We start from the raw sequence: 20,811 nt of genomic DNA, 5'->3' as shown, positions 1-20,811 counted from the left end.
CAGTGCCACGGGGACTGTAACCTCAAACGGGGCGTTGACCATCTTAGTAGTGGCCGTGAGCGTATCTGGGGTCGGCTCGGTGGCTGCCTACATCTTCTTGGAGCTCTCTGTCTCGTGGGGATCAGCCTCCCGCGTCTGCTCCAATATCGGCAGATCTTTGCCTGGTTCTCCTTGATCCATCATGAAACTGACGAATACTAGGAGACCACTGAAAGGAAAACACAATCGCAATGACAATGAAACAAAAAAGAGAGTGAGGATCGATTACTGCTTTGCAAAAGTTCTTTTTTTTTCTCTGAGCGAAAATATACCAACATCACGGATCCGCTTACCTTCCATTCGTTGGGAGAGAAGAACAGTGGCAGATGCGAGTGTTGCCTTTCTTGAAGACGGTGAGGGAGAAGGGGATTCAGTGAATAGTGAAATGATGGTTGCTTCGTCCGTCAAACTTAGACTGCGGGGAGGTGGGGTTTTGTGATACGACGGCTCGTTATTGCCGCTCTACAACCGGGGTGACTCTCCGCCTGCATACTGCCTTCTAATTTGGTGGATGGAATTTGGGCCCACACGGTGCATGGCCCGCATGTCGGTGAACAAAAGTATAACGACATTCAGTAGGGGGAGATGTTTCGATGACCTAGGAGGATCCAGAAGCGGTATTGTATCCACTGTACTAGTAGTAATTGTTTTTCTGGGTAGCTGTAGAGTGTTTCCATTGTACTAGTAGTAATTGTTTCTCTGGGCCCAAGACAAAACAGCCCATCCACCCTAGTAAATAGTAAAATCAATTCAAAAGTCCAGATATTTACTGACTGAGAGGCGCTACCCACACCCAGCACACCGCCCCCCAAAAAAACCTGGGTGTTCTTCTTCCTCCTCACTCCCACCCACCTCACGTCAGCTCGCTCCACTCGTACCCCCAAATTCCTCACCTCACTCCTACAGAAAACCCCAGCTCCCCTTCGTCCTCACTACTACAGAAAAATCCCAGCTCCCCTTCTTCTTCACTTGCACTACAACTAGGCTCGTCATTCGTTACTCTGCTAAAATCCGTGAGCGCGACGCGACGCCCTCGAGGAAAATGGAGTCGGCTGACCCCAGCACCAAAAAGATGAGGCTCCCGCCAGCGGCGACGCCTGTTGTAGATCCCGCACCCGGCAGTGCGGGGAGAAGCGGCGACCCTGCCCCCACCGGATCCCAACAACCCGTAGAATCTCGGGTGGACCGCATCACCGATCTCCCGGACGCCGTCCTTGGGGAGATCATCTCACTTCTCCGCACCAAGGATTGCTGCCGCACCCAAGTCCTCTCAATTCGGTGGCGCCCTCTATGGCGCATCGTGCCCCTTAATCTCGACTGTTGTCAGCTATCACTCTTCAATGATTTTGAAATCCTCAGAGCCATCATCTCCTCCCACTAGGGCTCCGTTCAAAGCCTCTGCATCCCGTCATGCTACCTGAGCAAGCATACCATGCCCTGCACGGTGGACGCCTCGCTGAAATCCCCTGAATTAACAAAACTACAGCTGCTTGAGTTCTACTATTCCCCTAGAAATCACCTACCAGATACCGAACGCCATCTACCTGTGCCCTCAGCACCGATGTCCATCTCGCGGTTTTCCTCCTCTCTCCACACCGCCACCTTTGTGCTGTGCGACCTACCAGACAATCTGGTACTAAACCTTTGACTCCCATTTCTCAAGAAACTTTCACTTGTGCGGGTTCGTATATCAGAGGCCTCATTTATCAGCATCATCCACTCGAGTTTCCCTGCCCTGGAGTGCTTGGTGCTTGTTTTCATAGTTAGAATCGGTTGTCTCCAAATAAAGTCGCCTAACCTTGTAAGAATTGGAATTTGTTTTGACGGAAGGCAGCTCATCATCCAAGATGCCCCTTCACTTCAAAGGTTGATCCTTGATTCTAGTTATTCACCGTTGCAAATAACCGTCCTCTCTGCGCCTAAACTGGAGACCTTGGGTGTAATACATGATCTCTGTGCTCATTCCAATATCGTGTTTGGCTCCATAGTTCTTCATGTACTTTACATTATCATCTACACTTGTAACCATAAGCTGCATTTTAAATTTCTGTGCATAATTTATATGTCATCTTGGAGTACACATTTTGTACTAATATTATGTTCTATGCTCAATGAAGAGTTTCTCCATGGATGGCCTATCAATTGTGCTTTCCATGTCTGGAGAAGTTGTATATAAAGGTGATAATTTTGATCTAAACAAGATTATTGGCTTGCTGCAATGCTTTCCAATGATTCTGTCATTATATATCCAAATGAACAGTTTTGATCTAAACAAGATTATTGGCTTGCTGCAATGCTTTCCATGTCCGGAGAAGTTGTATATAAAGGTGATAATTTCACGCACATTGGAAGCCCACATATAGTGTACTAGAATAACCGTTCAGCTGTTGCTCTTTCGACACTCTTTTTTTAGACCTTAACTGTTTTCAATCTTCATGTCTATTTAGGCAACAGGACGGGGTAAGAAAGTTATAAACAATCAGTGGATTCATAAGCATCGGGATTTTCTCACTTCTCATGAGATTCGATTGAAGACAATAACGTTAGAACGATATGTAGCCAACCGGGCAAACACTAGATTTGTCACATTCTTCCTGCTGAATGCGAGGTTACTATTGTCCACAGGCTTAAGTTTATCAGCAGCATGGTTTTGACGGATGGGTATGTGGAAGAGCAAAAAAAGGAGTTTCAGGTGGGCAAAAGAGCTTCTGAACGTGTCGGGCTTCTATTTACGACATATTGTGGTCATAATCCAGTAAATTTTACGACCCAGGATGTTCATTCTATGGACCTGACCGATCCATTTGATTGTGAGTGCCGAAAACAGTGCTGGAGTTAGATGTTGTTGCCCTTTTCAACCTGGGTTTTTTTGTAAACCTGATGAACAATTAACCCTCGTGCTTTTGTACGGTTTATAAGCTGGAGTTAGATGTTCTTGCCCTTTCCAACTCGGCTGTGACTGTCATATTTTCTTTGAAGCAAGGGAAATGGCTTGCCAATCGTTTAATTTAGAGTGAAATATTGTAACAACTAACAAATCCCAACCAAGGGAAATAACATCACTCTCGCCGGCTGCTTGAGCTCACTGTGCATTACAGAAGCCAAGTGATTAGCCCCCACCAGCACCCACAAACTTATTTTGAACTAGCACATCAAATGGGCTGTAAATTTTCATAGGAAAGGCTGCATGACCGTGACAGATTTGGATTCTGACATTTGGGACCCGCGAGGAAATAGCCTATCCAAGGTGGTGTCGACTTACTAGCCAGTCAACAAACGATTCTGCCTACCAGCCGTTGGATTGACATCCAACATCTGCCGTGTATCTTCTATCTCTTGTCTTCTTCTTCCTCCAGCCACCCAAACCAAACCACCCCGTCGGCTCCGCCTGCTACCGCCTCCCATGGCTAGCTGCGCCTCCGCCACCCTACCGTACGTACCCTCCAACGTTGGTCAGTCCCTCCATCTATTCCCCCACACGTCCTGTTATTCTCCGGCGACGTCAGACCCAACACGCACGCGCACCCGAACCAGTCAACCCTCATACACCCCTCCGCCTGCGACTGGACCGGCGCATCTTCCACGGCTCCTGTTCGTTCCGTTCGAGGCCTCGCCGTCGTCCTCTGCCTTGTGGCCTTGGTTCGCTCGCCGTGCGCGGTGTGCCGCCCTCTTGTGTTGTCAACATCTTCAACAACCGAGAGGAACAAGGAGATGACTGTACGTGGAGAGGATGACAGTAGGGACCCACCAGCATAATGGCAATACGCAAGCAAGTGCCTCTATATAACAAGCCCCAAAATATGGTTCCTCCTAATGGTTGGACATCTGGGGCTCACGCCATTGTCAACGTAGTCAATAAACGAGAGAATTACACTATGAGCGGCTGACACCAGGGACCCAGCAGGTCGCGCAGTTTTTTTTGAGGAACAAGCAGTTGTTATTTATACTAGTTTTAGCGACGGATCAGGGTAACAACGGGGCTGTGCGCGGGCTGTGGCCCGTCTAGCCAGGGTTTTATTTATGTTTACCACATCATGAGCCCAGTTGTATTTTTTTTCTTGCTGAAAACGGCTAGCCCAGTTCTATTTTATAAAAGAAATACCCAAACGAGGCCTACTTGCTTTATCAGCCCTGCTAGGCTACAAATCTTTCAAGACGAGGAGAGTTTCATTCGGTTTGCCCAGAAATGGGTTGTACATTCTTAAAACACATCAAACCGGGAATTAGTTTCAATTTTTTTTCATTACAAGATTTTAAATTCCATTGATTTTTATGCGTGGACAATTATTTGGATTGTTTATTTATATAAATTATTTTTCAAAATAGTTTGAATGTGAATCGATATTTCGGGATTAAAAATAGTTGACCACACCGAAATATGAAAAAATTCGTATACTTTTTAACCGTGGCCACAATATGGGGTGTGATGCTAACAAAAAGAAGATGGGCTCCAAAAAAATTCTTAAGAATTAGCAAATGGGTTGTACATTATTAGCAATAATGCACACGAGAGCAAGGACTGTTGGATGTCCATCCAACGGCTGTCGTGCTTCTTCAATCTCTGCTTTTCCTGCTCCAGCCGGTCAAACAAGCGCCGGCGGGACTGCCTGCTCCATCCTCCCGCGGCCGGCTATGCTGCCGCGCAGGCCTCACCGCCCCACCGTACCCCCATCGCTGCCCTAGCCATCCCTCTACTCACCCACACCTGTTGTTATTCTATGGGGACGGCAGATGAACCAGTAAACCCTCGTACTCCTCTGCGTGGGAAATAACTGCCGAGTCTTCCCTGGCTCCATGTCGTTCCCTTCCTAGGCCTAGCCGTCGTCCACCGCCCTGGTGCTCTTGGCGCAGCCTGGTCAACGTGGTCAATGAACGACATCCATCGGAAGTGGACTGTACATGGAGAGGCCGACAGCTGGGTCCACGGCCGCACGCAAGGAAATGCCTCCTTATTACGCGCAAAATAATGATTCCTCCACCTGACAGCTAGGACCCACGGGAAGGGCTTCTGTATTTCATGAAAAAAAACGTTCCCCTCGCTGACAGGTGGGACCCACCAGCTATATCTTCGCACGCAAGGAAGTGTGTCCTTATGACGAACAAAAAATGAATACCCCCTGCTAGCTGGGACCCACCATAGTCAGTGGGCCTACTAAGTTGACGGGGACAGAGGGCTTTGTTAACTTAGTCAATATGAATGATTCTAGCTCCAGTGACCATACGATGTCCATCCAACGGCCATAGTGCTTCTTCAACCTCTGGTCTTCTTGCTCCAGCCGCCAAAAGCAGCGCCGGTCATGCCGCCTGCTCCTGCCTTCCGTGGCCGGCTGTGTTGCCGCGGAGGCCTCACCGCCCCCATACTACTCCCACCGCTGGCCAGGCCATCCCTCCACTCACCCACACCCCCTGTTATTCTGTGGCGACGGCAGCCTCACACCGCAGCCAAACCAATGAACCCTCGTACTCCTCTCCGCGTGGGCATCCACTGCCGCGTCTTCCCCGGATCCGCGTCGTCCCTTTCCTAGGCCTCGCCGTCGTCCACTGCCTTGGTGCTCTCGGTGCGGCGTGGTCAATATGGTCAACAACCGACTTCCATCAGAAGAGTAATGTACATGGAGAGGCTGACAGCTGGGTCTACGGCCACAGCCCAGTTTTTTTGTGATTTTCCAAGTAAGTCGCTTTGTCAGGCCTGTTGGGCTACAAAGCTTTCAAGACGAGGAGAGCTTCATTCGGCTGGCCGAGAAAATGGCCTATCAGTAATGAGAAATGGGTTGTACATTTTTAAAACACATCAAACCGACAATTAGTTTCAAATTTCTTTTTTTCATTTGGAGATTTTAAATTGCATTGATTTTTATGCATGGACAATTTGTTGGATTTTATATTGATATACATTTATTTTCAAAATCAGTTTGAATGTGACTCGAAATTTCGGGATTAAAAACAGTTCAGACCGCACCGAAATATGCAAAATTTCGTATAATTTTTTAACCATGGCCACAATATGGGCTGTAATGCTAACAAAAAGAATATGGGCTCCAAAAAAACCTTAAGAATTAGGAAATGAGTTGTAAATTATTAGAAATAATGGTAGATGGGCTGTATGCTATTTTCCACAGATTTGAGGCTTTCCTAAGAAAAAAGGTTGACGCACAAGCAGTGACTGTTGGATTTCCATCCAACGGCCGTCGTGCTTCTTCAATCTCTGCTCTTCCTGCTCCAGCCGCTCAAACAAGCGCCGGCGGGACTGCCTGCTCCCTCCTCCCCGCATCCGGCTGTGCTGCTGCGCAGGCCTCACCGCCCCACCGTACTCCCATCGCTGGCCTAGCCATCCCTCTACTCACCCACACCTGCTGTTATTCTCCGGCGACGGCAGACGAACCAGTAAACCCTCGTACAGTCGTACTCCCCTTCGCGTGGGAAACAACTGCCAAGTCTTCCCTGGCTCCGTGTCGTTCCCTTCCTAGGCCTCGTCGTCGTCCACCGCCCTGGTGCTCTCGGCGTGGCCTGGTCAACATGGTCAACGACCGACATGCATCTGAAGTGGACTGTACGTGGAGAGGCTGACAGCTGGGTCCATGGCCGCACGCAAGGAACTGCCTCCTTATTACGCGCAAAATAATGATTCCTCCACCTGACATCAGGGACCCAGCGAAAGGGCGTCTGTATTTCATGAAAAAAGTTACCGCTGCTGACAGCTCGGACCCACCAGCTATATCTTCGCACGCAAGGAAGTGCCTCCTTATTACGCACAAAAAAATGAATACTCCCCCTGCTAGCTAGGACCCAGTATAGTGGGAGGCTGACTTGAGGGCCTACTAAGTTGACGGAGACGGAGGGCTTTGTCAACTTAGTCAATATGCACGATTCTAGCTCCAGTGACCGTACGATGTCCATCCAACGGCCGTAGTGCTTCTTCAACCTCTGGTCTTCTTGCTCCAGCCGCCCAAACCAGCGCCGGTCGTGCCTCGTGCTCCTGCCTCCCGTGACCGGCTGCAATGCGGCGGAGGCCTCACTGCCCCTACTACTCCCACTACTGGCCAGGCCATCCCTCTACTCACCCACACCCCCTGTTATTCTGTGGCGACGGCAGCCTCACGCCGCAGCGAACCAGTGAACCCTCATAGTCCTCTACGCGTGGGCATCCACTGCCGTGTCTTCCCCGGCTTCGCGTCATCCCCTTCCTAGGCCTCGGCGTCGTCCACCGCCTTGGCACTCTCGGCGCGGCGTGGTCAATGTGGTCAACGACCGACTTCCATCGGAAGAGTACTGTACGTGGAGAGGCTGACAGCTGAGTCCACGGCAGCCGTAAGGAAGTGCCTCCTTATTACGCGCAAAATAATTATTCCTGTACCTGACAGCGGGGACCCACTGGATGGGCCACCGTATTTCGTGAAAAAAACGTTTCCCCCTGACTGCTGGGACCCACCAGCTACATCTTCGCACGCAAGGAAGTTCGTCCGGGCAAAAAAATGATCCGCCCCCCTGTCTGCTGGGACCACCAGCTATATCTTCGCACGCAAGGAAGTGCCTGACAGTCGGGACCCACCTGGTCGAAGCGTACGTAGCGTTGTCATTCTGGTCGCGAACGTGTACGTAAATACTGGTCGATGTAGAGCGCGCACGTGTCGTAGTTGAGGCGCGCATGTAGCATGTACACGTACGTACAGCGGCCAGTGTGCAAGAAAGAAAATATGGCCACGTACATACATACGGGCGGGGTCTCGAACGCCTACTCGCGCATACGTACGGCCAGGGCTCGTGTACATGGCTGGGTCGGAACGGAGAAACTACGTCATCGTCGTGTTCATGGGGGGCAACGGAATGCGTCGTGTTCATCGGGAGGCAACGGAACGCGTGGGAGCCAACCGACTTGGACGAAACAGCCGATGGAAACGAGGCCTGGCGTACCGCAGAACGGAGGAAACGGCCTTGTGTTCGAGCGGCCACGTTCGAAACGGGATCCTGTTCATCGGGAGGGGTCTGGCGTACCGCAAAACAGAGGAAACGGACCTCCTACGGTCGAAACGGGGGTCCTGTTCATCGGGAGGGGTGTGGCGTACTGCAAAACGGGACTCCATGGGATACTGTTCATCTCCACCGTCGACCTCCTCCAGCCTCCACGGGCTACTGTTCATCCACCGTCGACCTCCTCCAGCCTCCACCTGCGACTGTTCATCCATGGGCTCCTGTTCATCCAGCCTCCACCGCGCGCTACTCCACTGGCTACTGTTCAACAAGCCCTCTCCACGGGCTCCTATTCAACCACCCCTCCACGGGCTACTGTTCATCCAGCCCTCCACCGTCTACTGTTCATCCTGCCCTCCACGGGGTGGTCCTGTTCATCCAGCCCTCCACGGGGTCCTATTCATCTAGCCCCAACCGGCTCGATCGATCGGGGTCCTGTTCATCCACCCCCACCAGGAACTATTCATCCAAACCCCCCAGCAACACTCACTGTTCATCCAGAGGCAACACCACGGAGTCCTTTTCATCCACCCCCACCGGGAACTGTTCATCCAAACCCCCCAGCAACACTCACTGTTCATCCAGAGGCAGCATCGATCGGCTTCAGTTAGCAGCAGTAGCGAAGGAATCGCTCGATTGGGTTCAGTTAACAGCCATCTATCGATCGCTCGGGTTTAGTAACGCGTAGCCTGCAGTGCAATCGCTCGGGTTCAGTTAGAGCCCAATGCCTCGCTCGGGTTCAGTTAGAGCCCAACGCCTCGCACCCACGCGCGTGCATGTACGAGAGAAACGCGCATCGCTCGGCCCCGACCACCCACCGTAACCGGGAACACCCCGACATTTTCCTCGCCCTCACTTCTACCATGGTTTTTTCCGTCATGGACGGCCCAAAGAATGTCATGCAGTTGCGTCTCCGGCCCGCCCAGGATGAAAAGCCCATTTTCTGTCATGTTTTTTTGTCATAGAAGTAGGACCCCACCACATCTATGATGATATCATGTTTTGTCACAATTATTGTCATAGAAGTGTCATAAGTATGATAGAAAAAAAAATTCGTTCGGCCCAAAATGTCACGGATGTATCTTTTTTTTGTAGTGAAGGTTCGATGGCCCCTTCAATTGTCAACAATGACGCTATCCAGGGAGAAACTTTCCTCCCCGGACAGATCTTCGTGTTCGGCGGCTTCACACTGCGGGCCAACTCGCTTGGCCACCTGGAGCAGATCGGTAGCTATGCCCTTGGCCATCATCTCAGATTTGGGAGTTTGAACTACGTTGCGGACGTCCGTGGAGATTTGATCTTCGTCGGATTCGAGACTGCGGCGACCGCTCCCGGTCACCTCGACGAACATGACCTAAATCTGTCGTCAGACCGCATCCAGGAGATAGCTCCTGTGACCACTCCGGCCTTAGATCCAGAGCACACTGCGGCATCCAAGGATTGGAGGTTCAACCCCACCACGGAGGCCACAGATTCTCCAGCGTTGGAGCCGCACATGGACTTAACCTCACGCAATACTCGTGTCACCGAAACTCCGGACTCTTCTCCGAGTATAAGTTCCGAACCATGTGAGTCCGCGGATACCGAACTTGATCGATTATCGATCTTCGAGTTCAGCGCCGCGGACATCTTCTAGCACTCGCCCTCAGGCGATGTGCTGAACTCATTAAAGAACTTGTCCTTGGCGGGATACTCACAGCCGAACTATGTACGGTTCGAACTAGGGGCTGATGGGAATTTTTCTTCCCACCCGCCACCCACTCCATAGCCACTGTCGAGGACTTAACCGACATGCTTGATTACGGCCCCGACGACATCGTTAGTACGGACGACGATGCCGACGAGGAGCAGGGCCAAAACCCGCCATTCATTGGGCAATGGACGGCCACTTCTTCCTACGATGTATACATGGTAGATACGCCTAAAGAAACTAACAACGATGAAAAAGAGGATCTAGTTGAAGACAAACCTCCTGAGACAAAGCCCAGTCGCCGACGTCAGCGGCGCCGCTCTAAGTCACGTCGTACAAAAGACAACAACACTGGCACCGGAGAAAACAATACTCCGGATGATGCCAAAGACAATGAAGACCCTGTTCGAGCAACCTCCGAACAGGATGAACAGGCCATACACGAAGACTCGGAGGACAATAACTATCTTCTGCTCTCCGAGGAAGAGGAAAGCCTCGGCAACAAGGATTTCATCGTGCCCGAGGAACCTCTCGAGCAGGAGCGCTTCAAACTCCGGCTAATAGCCACTACAAGAAGCGTGAAAAAGAAGCAGCTGCAGCTTCAAGCGGACCAAGATCTGCTCAATGAGGACTGAAGTCCTGGCCGCCGAAGCCTTAGTGGCCCACCCAAAAGCTACCCGAAGCGTAGATTGCTACCTCAGTTCGACGACGAGGCGCTGGAGCCCGTACCATCATCGCACAATGCGGCAGGCCGACCACAACTTGGTCCGGATAAAGCGACAACTTAAGCCGAACACCAGACCGCCCACCTCGCTATAAAGGCAAGAATAAAATAGCTCGGGGTTGTACATACGACCTTCGACAGGACTTGGACAGTAGAGTAGGACACACAAGATCGATCTACGGATTGCGAGGACGTGCATCGACACACGACGACGGCTACCTATTCGGACGTGACAAACCTAGCCACGCCTGGGCAGAAAACCGCAAATGGACTCCATCGGAGGTACGCCACAGTGTGGCCCAGCATAGAGGCGCCGCACACCCTCTTTGCTTCACAGACGAAGTAATGGAGCATGAATTCCTAGACGGGTTCAAACCCATGAATATCAAATCATACGACGGAACAACGGATCCCACGGTATGGATCGAGGACTTCCTCCTCCATATCCACATGGCCCGCGGAGATGACCTTCATGCCATCAAATACCTACCACTAAAACTCAAAGGACCAGCTCGGTACTGGTTAAATAGTCTGCCAGAAAATTCTATTGGCAGCTGGGAAGATTTGGAAGACGCCTTCCGCAACAACTTCCAAGGAACATATGTCCCGCCACCGGATGTCGATGACTTAAGTCACATTGTCCAACAGCCCAGAGAGATAACCAGGAAGCTCTGGGCTAGGTTCTTAGTTAAAAAGAACCAAATCGTCGACTGTCCGGACGCGGAAGCCCTTGCGGCCTTCAAACACAGCGTCCGGGATGAATGGCCGGCACGCCACCTCGGTCAAGAAGGACCTAAATCCATGACAACCCTTACCTCTCTAATGACTCGCTTTTGCATGGGAGAATACAGCTGGCTCGCTCGTAGAAGCAACAGCGCCGGCGACTCGGGCACTTCCGAAATCCGAGACGGCAATGGCAAGCCACGATGAAGCAAACACAACAGCCGCAATGATAATGAAAGATCACGCGACACAGCGGTCAACGCCGGATTTAGCAATCCCAAGCCCGGTCAACGGAAAAAGCCATTCAAGGCGAACCAAGACGGACCATCCAACCTAGACATGATATTGGACCGACCTTGCCAGATTCATGGCCATCCCGATAAACCAGCTAATCATACCAACAGAAGCTGTTTTGTCTTCAAGTAGGCCAGCAAGCTCAACGCCGAACACAAGGGGAGGAGGCCACCAGGCGATAGGGACGACAGAGAGGTTCACCAACCAAATACCGGAGGTCAGGAGAAATTTCCCCCCGAAGATCCACCAATCCCGTAGCGGAAATAGCAGTTCGGCTTCTGCCGCCCACCTTATATACCCGCAAAATTTGTACCGCGCATACATCACTACGCACTCAAGATACAATGGGCATTGGCAGAAGCACAATACGGACAAGCCTGCAAGCATTCCCGTAACATTTTTTATCTACTTTCTTTTTTACTTCTTTCTTCATTATCTCTTAAAAACAGGTGACGCAAAGGACAAACATCTAAAACTGACTCTATCGGAGTCCGGATCCGTACACTCACCTAAGGGGCTACTTCCGTCAAGGATTCCCCCTCGCCGAGGACAGGCGGCGCAGACATGCGACAAGAGGTCCAAAATAACTTTTTGTAGACCACACTCTTTATTTCGAGCCTATAATATGCCTTTTTCCTCCGCCTTCGACCCCGGGCATGTCAAATAGCCGGGGTTGTGGTCTTTATATATATAAACTAATCATTGGCATGTCGCTCAGGTCCCAGTAAAAATTATCCAAATTAATCATTCGTGTCTTTTCGCCAATGAATATGGCTCCTATGGTTGTTTCACAGATATACCTCGGCATAACCTGCCAGGGGCTCGGTAAGGGAACAAATGAGTTGCCAACAAAGTCCGAACAACTTTATAGCGTACTTCGGCGTCGCGAGTTTGGCCTTATATGCATCAGCTCCGAAGTCAATGGTTGGGTTGCCCGTCTCCTGTGCTTGCTACCTTACGTTCCACTCTATCGGCGAGGGTAGTAAAGGGAGAACTACTGCGATTGTGCTTCCGGTTCATCTGGTCAAGCACCTCAGTAGAGAAAGCCGAAAACCGACTGTCATGATGCTGCGAGAGCTGGTCAACCACTCGATGACTTATCCGAATCTATCGCGATTCCCTCCATATCACACGAAGGACCTTTTTTTCAGGTCATATATGTAACGCACCATATTGGAATAAGCCGTACACATACCAGGGGCTATATCGTAGTCCCCCTATAAAACTCCTATGGCTAAGTGAAAGTGTTAACGCCCTATAGTCTGATTTCCTGGTTCGCCGCATTATCACCTCCTTCATGGACCAAGACATTGGATCAAGAGTGATTAAATGCTTTTCCGAACACCCCCATACTTCCTACGTGGGGGCTGAAGCCGACGACTGGAAAAATCTCAGATTATATTAAAACGGCAGCACAGGAGGAACATAAGCTTTCGAGAAAAACATAAAAATAGATTAACTATAAAATTATCTTTTACAATTCTCATACACCTCACTCGAATATTATGTCTTTTGAGCATTGACCCTCTATCAAGCGGGCGGCCTCCAGGACGTCTTCGAAATAAAGCTCCAGTGCATGACGGTCCTTGCCCTTGCGTGGACTCTTCGCCGCAACATCGATGGCCTTCATCTTCCCCCAGAATGTCTTGACACGGGCAAAGGCCATCCGTGCACCCTCAATGCACGCCGACCGCTTCACAGTGTCGATACGTGGCACCGCATCAATGAGCCGCTGCACCAAGCCGAAGTAGCTATTCGGAGCAGGCTCAGTCGGCCATAGCTGGCTTATGACGTTCTTCTTGGCAGCGCCGGATATCCTATGAAGCTCGGCCCATTGAGACATCTGTTCATTCAGCAACAGAGGGCGCTTTGACGCACCAAATTGTGACCAGAAAAGCTTCTCCGTTGCATACCCCTCTCGCGCTTGGTAAAACTGCGCCACATCGGAAGAACTCTTCGGCAAGTCTAAAAACTCGTCCGGAGAAATCCACACTTGGTTAAGCTGAGCATAGTTCGGATCACCCAACTTAGCCTGTAGCAAAAAGGGCTTACCGGCCGCAATCTCCCCAGCTTGCCGGATCTCCTCACGGGCTGCTCCGGATTCAGACCGCGCTTCTCCTGCCTCACGTAAGGCCTTGTCAAGTTCAGCCATTTTGGCTTCATTTTCCTTCTCAAGAAGTTCACAGCGGCTAGCAGCATTTTTTAATTCGAGCCCCATCATGGATATCTTCTCCTCGTATTGGCGCTGAGCAGCTTGTTCGGCTTTTAACTCAGCCGATGCCTTCTCAGCAGCCGCATTACTAAACCGGGCCTGCTCCTTGGCCCGGGCCTGCTCCGCCCGAAGAATTTCAACGGCGGCAGCACCATCTGCAGCCATGCATATTCCAGTATATAACCTTCAGCGGCATGCCCATATCACAAAAATGTATGTGAAGGGACTGCCCCAAATACATACCTTGCGACTCGTCAAGACGCATATTGATTAACGCAATGTCATCCCCTGCCACATCAAGCTTCCGCTGCAGCTCGGCAATATCCATAGTCTGGGAAGTAGCCAGGGGGAAGCAGCATGTGTTCCAGTTAACCAGATTAGTCCTTGAGTATTTCTTCTTCATCTTCCGTTCGTCTCCCATGGGAAGCCAACCCGAGTCTCAAGGGCTACTACCTATACACAGATGCATATTTGCAAATAAAATATAGTTGAAAACATTACATTACAAACCTCGAAGCCTCTTAGCAGGCTCATGAAGGCTTCATTCAATCCGCCCTTCGCGGACAGAATCTTCTCAACCACCGTACCCATCAAGGTATGTTGTTCCCTCGAGACAGATGCTTTTCGCAGCATGTCCCTCAAGATATCCGGCACCGCCGGGTCTCCGGAAGCCGTCGTAGGAGCACGACCATCCTTTGATGGAACCCGTTCACCTGTCTCCAGAATCATTGTTGGCTGAAAACCGGACAGTCCGGGGCCTTCATTATTGGCCCCCGAATCTCGAACGATTGGAGGTCCACCTTCGGGTACTGCCTCCTTCATGCCCTGCACCGCTTGTTGATCAAGAATAACCCTCCGAGATGACACTTCAGAGTCGTCCACCTTATTGGGCGAGAAGGTCGGGGGAGGTGTCTCGCTTTCCATCATCTCTGGGAGGAGATCTCCCGAAGAGGAGGATTTCCCAGAAAAACTCTGTGCCGGACTGTAAAAATACACAGGCACGTTACGTATCTCTTCGGTAACAGGAACTAAGCGGGACGCTATCTAAGTACCCCGGATTCACTTACGGTTTGGTTGAGGGCTTGTCCTCATGACGAAGCTGTTCACTGGCGTCGCCTTCCAATCCCGAGCTGCTCGACGGTGGCATCTTGCCTCTCTTAGGAGACCGCACCTCCCAACCTTCGGAGGCGGCCCTTTTCCTCATGAATGGAGAAGGGATACTGGCTTCTCTTTCGCCTTCGTTCGGGCGAGGAAATGTCGATTTCTCCGGACTCAGTATCTAATTTACCTCCGGAACAAAGGACACCCTGGGTCTTCTCACTCTCCACCTTGCCCTCCCCTACCAGTGCCTGGTACGGTGCCGGTGCCGGCATCCTTGTTAACACGGGGTCCGCTGAGTCTTCGGGAAGAGGGGTCGGACACCTAATCCGTTCCGCTTTCTTAGCCCTGGAAGAAGATGGTTTGCTCAGTGTCTTACCACAGAATATCTGATTATGAGGTGTTCAGCGGACGAGTACTTACTGGGGTGTCCGGATGGTTATAGTCTAGGCCAGTATCTTCGGTGATGTCCGGCCATTGTTTTCGACTCCCGAAGAATAATTCCCACATTCCTTCATGCGTAGTGCCGAAGAAGTGCTGAAGTGTCTGTGGCCCTTCTGGGTTAAACTCCCACAGGCGGAGAGGCCGTCGCTGGCACGGCAGGGTCCGGCGGACTAGCATTACCTGAATAACGTTGACAATATTGATATCCTTTTCAATGAGGCTTCGGATGCGACTTTGCAGAGTCCGCACCTCGTCAACTGATCCCCAGTCCAACCTTTTATTAATCCACGATGCAAGCTGAATTGGGGGGCTGGATCGAAACGTAGGCGCAGCTGCCCACTTGGAACCACGGGGCTCGGTGATATAGAACCACTCCTGCTGCCATAAGTTGGTAGATTCTTTGAAAGATCCTTTTAGCCAGACCACGTTGGTAAGCTTGCTCACTGAGGCACCACCACACTCCGCCTGCTCCCCTTCTATCATTTGCGGTTTCACAGTAAAGGTCTTGAGCCACAAGCCGAAGTGTGGAGGAGTTCGGAGGAAGGCTTCGCACGTGACGATAAACGCCGAGATGAGAAGAATAGAGTTCGGGGCGAGATCGTGAAAATCTAACCGGTAATAGAACATGAGCCCCCAGACGAAGGGATTGAGGGCGAACCCTAATCCTTGGAGGAAGTGGGAAACAAACCCGACCCTCTCTCCGTATCTGGGGGTAGGGATAACCTACCCCTCCGCGGGAAGCCGATGGAGGATTTCTGCGGTCAGGTATCTTGCCGCCCGAAGCTTTGCGATATCCTCCTCTGTGACAGAAGAAGCCACCCACCAGCCTTGACGGCTGGATCCGGACACGACTGAGGCTTACGGAGGGTGAAACCTGGGTGTTGGAACTCGAGGTAGTAAGAGTTGAGGAAGAAGCAAGCATGGAGAGGAAAGGCGGGTCTATTCCCCTTTATAAAGGCCGAGAATATCGAATGCCTCCTCCCGGGCCTCAAAATTTGCCTATTCCCAAGGAGTTGTATCCTAAGGACGGTTGGGTTACCCACGTCCGTGTCGATAAAAGAATCCCTTAATAAGGGTACACGATCTTTTCTTGGATAAGACGTGTCAATGACAACCACGTTTCGGAACGTGGGGCCGCAGGCGAAACAACGGTTCGGAATAATAACCGGACTTACATAATGTCATGTTGTAAAAAAAGGGGTTGCCTGAGGATTGGGCTTTTAAATTATCATGCCCTTTGGGAAGTGTATGCCGCTTGTGCCGCCGAGCCGAACTCGACCGTTCATTGTGAAGTATCCGGAAATAAGGGAACCCGCCTTGCAATGCCGAAGACAAATCTGCGCGCCGGTCTTCTCGTCATTGAAGCCAGGTTCAGGGGCTACTGAGGGAGTCCTGGACTAAGGGGTCCTCGGGCGTTCGGCCTGTTAGCCATGGGCCGGACTGATGGGCCGTGAAGATACGAAGACCGAAGACTGCACCCGTGTCCGGATGGGACTCTCCTTGGCGTGGAAGGCAAGCTTGGCGACCGGATATGTAGATTCCTTTCTTTGTAACCGACCTTGTGTAACCCTAGATCCTCCCGTTGCCTATATAAACCGGAGGACTTAGTCCGGATACTCAATACCGTAGTCATACAAGCTAGACTTCTAGGGTTTAGCCATTACGATTTCGCGGTAGATCAACTCTTGTAATACTCATATTCATCAAGATCAATCAAGCAGGAAGTAGGGTATTACCTCCATAGAGAGGGCCCGAACCTGGGTAAACATCGTGTCCCCTGTCTCCTGTTAGCATCAACCTTAGACGCACAGTTCGAGACCCCATACCCGAGATCCGCCGGTTTTGACACCGAGAGGGAGAAACGGAGGGCCTAATCCTACTTTGCCCCTACCTCCGCCAAGGGCGTGAGCGTAGTCGTGGTATAAAGCGGGAGGACGGCAAGGCCTGTTGCCGGGCGACGTTGTTTACTTAAAATAACGAGGACTCGTTCCTTGGTGCGAGCCTCGCTCACGCACAAAAAAACCCGGCAAACACCTTTTTCATTAATACGTTGATTAACAAGTACAATTCATACGGAATGTAAACATGAGCAAGGGGTTACAAAGTCTAAATTCGACAAGTGCCCGCAGGCTTAAGATCTAAAAAAAGATAAGATGCCCATAATCCCTTTCTTGTCCCGCTCCTCAGGAAGGGATCAAGGTAGCAGGGGGCAAAAGGAGTGCCTAGGCGAGGTACGAGCAACAGAAGACACCAAGAGAACGCCCAGGCGGCCGCCCAGAAGAGGGCTGGTGATGATGGTGCCGGGGGTGGAGCCGAAAGATGAGGAAGCGGGCCGACAATATGAGACGAAGGTGTTGTTGCCATCGTACTCCGACTTGACGGCCCGCCACCCGCCTTCCTCGTCTTCTCCGGCCTTCTAGCACCAGCGACGGCCCCGAGAAGTTCAAGGAGCTGGTTCGAGGAGCCACCACCAAGAGCTACCCCCTGGCAAATCGCTCTGCCGGGGAGAAGGCCAAGTGAAGGTGATGGTGCTGCCGGCGTCGCCTAAGGACGGGGCGTCCGTCATCTAGTCGGACCCGTCCCCGTTGTCCTCCCCATCGGTCTCCTCCTCATCGCTATCGCTCGAGGAGGAGCTTTCATCATCGGTCGAGCTCTCCGCGCAGCACCCTAACCTGATTCCCGAGCGCCCGAAGACCTTGATGGAGAGCAGGCCGTTCTCTATTAATTTGAACTAGAGAATGTGCCCCTCCGACAGGCTATGGGCACGGCAAAGGTCTTCCACCCATGGCGGAGGTACATGATGTGAGGGGCGGGGAAGTCGACGTCGACTCGCATGCTGTCGTCCCGCAGCCCCTCATATGCAGCCTCAAGGCCTGTGGCGGGTCTAACTCCATTACCTGAGCAAACGGGGTGTGAAGGTGGAGGTGACCGCACACCGGCTTGTATAGCCTGATGAAGAACTCGTGGGACTGGTCTCTGACATGGCCCTCCATTTGGGGGGGGGGAGCCGCTGGCGGAAGCACGGCCGGTGCGCTGCCCCGTCCTCCTCTCTTCCGAGCACCACGGAGGCCTCGGCCTCGCCCCCTCCCTCTTTATCTCTCAGCGGGCTCCGCCGCCATGAGTTATGGAGGAGGGGGGACACGCTGTCGAGCAGAAGCCCTCGTTGCCGCCATTGGAGTGCCGGCGCGACCTCTCACCATGGCGAGTAGAAGAAAAGGACCGAGTAGGAAGGAGATGAATGCAGAAGGACGATGTCCCTCTCCTCTTTTTATAGGGGGCCGGGGCCGGGCCTCGTCCCCCAATCTGAAGGCGGCCGCCCCACTCGACCAATCCGGCCACCAGAGGCGCCAGGAATCAGGACCGACCCGCTGCTCTAATCAGCAACGCCCGGCTTCCCACCTCGGCGTTAAGGCATGTGCCCTCCGTATCCAGCACCTACCCTTCCTGAGGCATGGGGGACATGTGGCAGGTGAGCCAGAATCAAGAAGACAAGTGGGACGACCGTTTCCCATCCCGTGATCATGGGGCGCGGGCGCCATAAAGACCACGACCCGAGTCCACTTTGTAAATGAGCAGCACCCCTGCGGCTTCCTCTTTTTTATGGGGAGGACGCGGGCCGCCTCTTTACTGTTCACCGCGGGGTGACGCAAGCATGCTGCGACCGTTCCACGCACGACCCCCACCTCACGCACTTAATGCGAATCATGGAGAAGTGCAACTAGCGAAGGATTTACTGCGGTTAAAACTCTACCACGCGTGCCAGCGCACCATTCTGGGCCTGGCCCAACAACGCTTCACACTTATGTGTGGCCCAGGACTGGGGGTTCCTGTCGGTGTACAAAATTAGGGGCCTTCTGTACCCCTTTACTTGTGCACGGGCAGTCGTAGCCACACCTGCGGCCGTGGTTAGCGGGGCAGAGGAAGGAAAGGCACGAGACTGCCAAAGCAGCACCCAAGCCAGAGGCATGAAGAACGATGGGGCAAGATGGATTTCCCCCGGCAACACCCTTGCCGGGGCGGCGTACATAGCCCCGGCAAGAGCCTTGTCGTGGCAACTTGCCTAACACCAGCAAGGCTGCCACCCTTGAGCCTAAGGGCTCCGACGCCATCGACAACGTCGAGACCAAGGCTCGGGGGCGCCTGCGTGGTGGCATGCAGATCTTTGTGAAGACCAAAGGCCTCCAAGTCTAGATAAAAACCAGAAGACGAAGACCCCCGGCAAGACCCTAGCCGGGGACAGACGAAGACCCCCGGCAAGATCCTTGCCGGGGACGCCCACGAGGCCCCAGCAAGATCCTTGTCGGAGGCACCGGCAAGACCATGGCTAGATTTGGCTGCCCAGTCACCATACGAGCCAGCCAGCTAGGCAAGTGCCTGCGTGGCAGCATGCAGCTTCTAGGCCAACTAGTCAAGCACCTACGTGGTGGCATACGGATCTTCGTAAAGACCATGTCACCGCACCAACACAACAACCAGCCAGCCAGCATGGCACCGCATGCCTCATCAGCTTGGACACGTGTTGGAGCAGGACGAGGCGGCGACGGTCGGGACGAGCTCTGTTGCCGCCCCCGATAAAGCAAGAGGGCACGTAGGTGGCCCATTAAATGCGTTTGTCCTACGATGCCAGGCGATAAACTTGTACACTCTGGATGCTTTCCACCTCCTGTGTGCCACTGTGGTGACCCCTTTGACATAATAGGAGGCCTGAGGCGTATTGTGGAAGGATTCTGACTTTTTGGATGATGCACGCATAGTAGCTAGCCCAAGAACACAAGATAAACATAGACAAGCAGGACTAGGGTATTACGCATCCTTTGCAGCCCGAACCTGGGTAAAAATCCCCTCGTTTTGATCTCTAGACCTGCTCTTTGCGCATCTCTTCTCCCCCACCAACCGTAGAAGGGATTCCTCGGGATCCCATAGGTGTTGTTTCCCCGACAAGCATGCAAACAAATAAGCGCATGGCAACCCCTGCTTCTCTCTGCGAAGGGCCTATCCTTTACTTTTATGTTTTTTACTTTTTCATGCAAAGAGTCAAAGTTTTCCTTCTATTCCCTTTTATTTTTCTCCTTTGGCAAGCATCATGTGGTGAGGAAAGATCTAGGCACATATGTCCAGTTGAATATAGATAGCATGTGTTATTATTGTTGACATCGCACTTGAGGTGAGTGTGTTGGGACGCGAAACTATAAGCCCCTATCTTTCTTTGTGTCGGGTTGAAACATTTTGCTCATGTGTACAAGGTGAGTGTTAGCAATCATAGAAGACTATATGATGGTTGAGTATGTGGAATTGCCTAAAGGCTCCGACACGTGACCCGTCCTGAAAATATGATGAATTGTAGTTGCAAAGTTGGCTGAGAACATAGTTTGTAGGTTTCTAATAGAGTTTTTGCTTTATACTTTGATTGTGTGATGAACTACCACTTATTCATGGGAAGTGTATGGTAAAAGTTATATGATAAAAGTTTTATGTTTAAATTTTTTGTTGTTATAATAATCAACATGATGCTTCTATGTCCGTATTTTTTTTATCGACACCTCTCTCTCAAAGCATGTGGACATGTTTTTCGATTTCAGTTTTCGCTTGAGGACAAGTGAGTTCTAAGCTTGGGGGAGT

This window comes from Triticum aestivum, chromosome 4D, assembly GCF_018294505.1.
Source record: "Triticum aestivum cultivar Chinese Spring chromosome 4D, IWGSC CS RefSeq v2.1, whole genome shotgun sequence".
NCBI classification, from domain to species: Eukaryota; Viridiplantae; Streptophyta; class Magnoliopsida; order Poales; family Poaceae; genus Triticum; species Triticum aestivum.
This window is presented reverse-complemented; position numbering follows the sequence as displayed.